The sequence below is a fragment of the Chenopodium album genome, chromosome 26 (assembly GCF_948465745.1).
Source record: "Chenopodium album chromosome 26, dcCheAlbu1.1, whole genome shotgun sequence".
Lineage (NCBI taxonomy): Eukaryota > Viridiplantae > Streptophyta > Magnoliopsida > Caryophyllales > Amaranthaceae > Chenopodium > Chenopodium album.
The window spans coordinates 13,739,921-13,745,383 of record NC_137859.1 but is presented as its reverse complement, the minus strand read 5'-3'; the positions used below and the strand labels follow the sequence as shown (position 1 = coordinate 13,745,383).

Here is a 5,463-nt window from a genome sequence, read left to right as displayed (position 1 = left end):
TATTAGAAGTAGCACTTTATTATAGAAAGAGTGATAGCAATTACAATTATTTTAGACCACCAAATGATAGCAATACATCATCACCTGTAGCTAACTTACAACTAGTAACACACCGCTCAAACTTATTAAGTCTAGTTTCAGAAGAATCAATATACTTCACATTCTCCCGAAACAGATTCATCAATGACTTTCAAACCTTCTTTGACAATTAAGTTTAAGATATTAACATGAAAATATTTGCCATCAAGAGGTAATTTAGCCATTGCATCCAATTCAATTTGGAGTTTCCCAACCATAGAATCCATATTACTTGCATTGTCAATAGTCATACTACAAACATTTCTTTCAATACCCCAATCTTTGATCAAACTAAATTTCATGACCAGTATGGGGAGGTGGAAAATGCCTAAAGTTGAGTACCTTAGACTGTAATTTCCAGTCATTATCCACAAAATGGGCCGTAAGAGACAAATAACCACGAGTAGTACAAGATGTCCATACATCACAAGTCAAGGAAACTTTACTTGATAAGGCCTTAAGCGTATTACGAACATATTGCTTTAACACATCATGCACCATTTCAATATTGTGTTTCTAGAAATAGTTCTAACCTTGGGATTCAAATATGTATGCAATTTCCTAAACCCCTCATGTTCAACAATACTTAAAGAATAACCATTAACCTCAAAATTCTGCCAAATAGGAGATCGCTTTCCTTGAATTGGAGATATTGATTGATACATGTAATTGATGCTTGCTCAAGCTCAAAGTCCAACACTGATACATGTAATTGATGCATTTCCAACACTGATACATGTAATTGATGCTTGCTCAAGCTCAAAGTCCCCTGCTACACCAAACAATCAAGCAAGATTAGGAGTAAGATCAATAAAAAAATGCATATTAATATGATTTACATCAACAACAAGCAACCAAATTGTAAAAATCAACTTCAAATTGTATCTAAAAATTGTATACAGACAACCCAATTAAATATCTAAAAATTATTCAACATTAATATATGAAGATTAAATTTAAAATGTTAAAATTAACTTCAATTTATAAACATTAAACCGGTTAATTAAGCAAAAAAATATGTAAAACCAATTAGCCAATTATAATGAATAGATCCTCAAATTTAAATAGCTAATATAATTGTAAAAATTGATTACCAGGAATTTGGAGTGATTTCTCCTTGTTGAAGAGAAAAGGCGACAATGAGAGGTGGTAGAGTTGGCGGCCCAGCAGAGGCGCAATTCTGGATTTTTGAAGAATACAACTTATAGGCATAGGAAAATCACTGAATCTTAGTATATTAAGTAAGGTTGCACTCTAATGGCGAGATTGATGAAATTTTCCCCCATGAAATCTCTATTGTGATTGATTTTATTTTTCCTAATTATCTTCAACTTCCTATATGAGCAATGAGCTATGTGAGTCTGTGAGCTGTCAATGTATAGCTAAATGTATTTTTTTTGTTTTTTTTTTTTTTTCTAAATTTATCTTCAAAATAAACTTCCATTTAACTACTTATAATCCTTTTATTGATCCTATTTTTCAAATTTTAGTATTCACTTGTTTATTTTTATATTTTTTAAATGTTTTAAATTATGCAATTTGATTTGGAGCTTTAAAAAAAAATTTAAAAAAATTTATTGACTCGAACCGAACCCGACTCGAACTCGAGAATGACCCGACTTGATTATTATTGACTCGAACCGAACCCGATAATGACCCGACCTGATTATAACCCGTAAATAATTGACTTGAACCGAACCCACCCGACCTGTTTTTCACCCGACTCGAATGTAACCCGACTTGTTATTGACCCGACCCAAACCCGATAAGATGTATGACCCGACGTGACCCGACTCATGTATGACCCAACCCAAACCCGACCCGTATAGGTCCCGACATTAACCCGTACTACTGACTCGACCCGATATGACCCGACCCACACTAAACCGACTCAAACCCGATCCATTTACCCGAATTGACAGCTCTAGTCGCGACATCGCTTAGGCCTAAGTTTTTGAAGTGAAAATAAGGATAACAAAATAGAGCTTTGCATGCTTAATTAAGACATAAATGATTTGAGGCCTATATGGCAATAGATTTGGATGACCGACCCAGTCGACCACCCTCCTAAAAGCTTACTTTCCTATTTAAACAATGAGCTAAACTTATCCAGGGCCACTTAGATTCTTAGTGCAACATTCTTTATTTTAACATAAATAGAATATATTCCTTTCTTCACAAACTTTATCTTAAATGTATTCTTTACACACCCCCTTTTAGAAATTTAGGGAAATATAATTTACATTGTTATAAGAAAAAATATTGTAAGATGCAAAGGGTGTAAGAATTGGTTAATAACAATAGTGTTTTTTACTAAGAATTTTTTTTGTTTAAAAAAAAATAAAAAAATTCTATTTAACATAAATTACTTGTACTCCAATCTAATATATATATTTAAAGGAGAGTTTTTTCCCGAGTTTTTAGAGAGCCACGTAGGATCTAATTTTCTCAGCGCGCCATGTAAAATTATAAATCTTAGTGGTAGCCAATTAAATAAGAGATTATAATTTCTTTTAAAATTAAATAATTCAAATGTCATGTAAGCAAAATCGGCGAATGAAATTTTTAAGTTTAAATTAATTAAATATAAAATATTATCTTTTAATATTAGGAATTTATCTAAATATACAACAAATTTTAGCTCATTAATAAAAAAAAAAAAAAAATCAAACAAACCGTACGTCGCACGGGCTTCATCTAGTTTACATATATAGCTTAGGCAACATAGCTTAGGGTTTTTTTTTTCTGAATATTATTTTTTTAAATAAATTACTTTTGAAGAAAATCAATAATAAGTCGAATAAACATTATTGTCTCTATATCATAATATAGTGTTTACTTTTATTTATATGGTCTTCAAATTGTACCTATGACCATTTAATGCTCATTTGCATATTTAACAAATCTTTATTTAAGTAAATAAGTTGTGTTTCAATAAAAAAAAAATATCAGTAAATAAGTTTAAAAATAACCTTAATTATACTATGCACACGAAACAACTAACAAATCAGTTGTAGTACTATAATCGTGATACAACCGATTGTACAATATAATAAACAACGATCTTTTTACCCATCACAATTATGAGAAAATAAACATATATATACAATATCACAAGGTGCAATCTTATTGATCAAGAAGCATATCATGCAGATTCATTGTACTATAATATCTTCCTTGTCCATGACCAAATACAAATACAAGTCATATTAATTATTATCCATTGGAATATCAATTCTTCCTTAATATTCTTATCCAATAAAACTCCATTTTATTTAATTAAATTATCATAATTCCCCTTTACCCTTTTTTGCAATATCCAATGTCAATCCTCTATCTTCCCTCCCTATAAATAACCAATAATCTTATTGTTTATATCATCTCATCAACTAATAATACACTATTATACTACTAAGTATATATCAACCTTTACTTAGAGAAGAAAATCTTATTAATTAAGCTATAATACAATGGAAAGAGTGAATGAGTTAGCAAAATCAAAGGCAGTTGTTATACTTGTCAAAAGCTCAGATTGTATGTGTCATAGCATCAAGACACTACTCTATGACATGGGTGCAAGTCCTGCAGTGTACGAGATTGATCGTGATCCTAGAGGTCGGGAGCTCGAATCTGCATTGCAGAAGTTAGGGTGTAAGCCTATTGTCCCTGCAGTGTTCATTGGAGGCCGATTCGTCGGTTCTACTAAGGATGTTCTTGCTGCCCATCTTACTGGCTCCCTCAAAGAAATGCTTATTGCTGCTAAGGCTATTTGGCTCTAACTATATTTACTTGTTCGTAAAACTCGAACGCCTTTTTTTTTTTTTAATTGCAGCATTGTTCATAGGGCTTTTCTTTTTGTAAGCTCTTGATATAGCTGCATATATACTCAGATGAACAAGAAATGTAACTAGGCATATTATGAATATCGGTTACATATACGAAGTACTATATATACAAGAGCACTTAAAATATTTACTATCTCCTAAATTTATTTGATTATTTTGAGGGGGCAAAATAGTCATTAAATTGGGTTTAATCCTGGTTTATTTGGGTGATGAGTCTTTTGAGTTGACTTTGGGCTGGGTTAATTAATGTCTAATTTCAATTCAACTACTTTGAGATAATAATTTGATCGAGTTAACAAGTGTCTATGTTTTCACTTATTAAAGCAATATATGAACACTACCGAAACTTTGAGCAATTCGAATAGAGATCAACACATGTATTAATTTAGCTCGTTAGGTAATAGATATCGACAATAAAAAGTATTATTCTCTACAATCATTTTTTCTCTTCCCACCAAAGAATATCGGAGGCAGTACTTCATAATGTAATTCTATTGCTAATAAGTCAATTAGATACTAATTAGTACAAATATTGTAACCTAATTTTTATCATTGTTCAATAAATTGACTTTTTTTGGTAGCTGACTTGTAAATTGGAAGTCAACAAAACATGTCCTTATTGATGAAAGAATCTGTAGAATTTGGACGTAAACATCAACCAGTTAAACGCAGACATTGTGACACTCAGAATCACTTCACTAGAAGAAAACATTATGGTCCAACATATATTTTTAATATGAAAATTGCTGCAACAAAGTTTGGGTTTTTTTTTTTTTTTTCTTTTTTTTTTTTTTTTTTTTAGAAGAATCCCCTTAGCTTGATGACGTGTGATGATCTGGATTTGGAGGCCAAAGGAGAGATTCTCTATGTTGAATAAAGGACTTTTGAGTTTTGACTATGGGTGTATGTGATTCATCACTTGTATGTTTGTATCACTTGTATTGTAGTTATTATTAGATATATTCTGATCTGAGCTTTTTGAAATTAATAGTAACTGAAATATAAAAGTTTATTGAGAAATGTAATTAAATAGTAAATAGTAAATAGTCAGTCATAATAATATATAGGAGCACAAAGTAAATATGTAATGAAGTATTTAGGCAAGTTAATGATTTTGCAAATATATATATATATATAAAATATAATATAAATTAAATTAAATTAAATAAAAAATATATAAAGTTCCCTCAAAAACTCCAAGTATTTAGCCATGTTATGCTTTATCTTTTTTCTGCTAACACTTAAATAAACTAAGAATAAACGAAGTGTTTTTTTTTAAAAAAATTATAATTATCAATTAATGACCCAATAGCTAAATTAAATTTTAGCATGTTTATTTACGAGCTTTTCAAGTCGAGCTTAGTAGTGCATGTTACAATTCCCCCCCGTTCTCAAATACTTTGTAAGTCAGCTCTGCTAGTTTACACCCCTAGGTATGTTACCATTAAATAAAAGAGGTGAATGTAGCTTCTGGATTGCAATTTGGATAGTCACAATCCCCTACCTTAGAATGGGTTGGCATTCCTTTCCTTTATACAAT

General features: G+C 30.6%; 1 long non-coding RNA gene and 1 pseudogene across 1 annotated transcript; one reads left to right on the top strand and one right to left on the bottom strand.

The window, feature by feature from the left end:
* LOC145617945 (uncharacterized) lies at positions 1-1,535 on the bottom strand. The gene is made up of 2 exons (XR_014107817.1): positions 1,173-1,535; positions 1-847 (listed from the first exon to the last, which is right to left on the bottom strand). It is a non-coding gene; the product is annotated as an uncharacterized LOC145617945 (long non-coding RNA).
* A 1,945-nt stretch (positions 1,536-3,480) lies between these two features.
* Positions 3,481-4,030, top strand: LOC145618080 (glutaredoxin-C11 pseudogene; annotated as a pseudogene).
* The last annotated feature ends 1,433 nt before the right edge of the window (positions 4,031-5,463 follow it).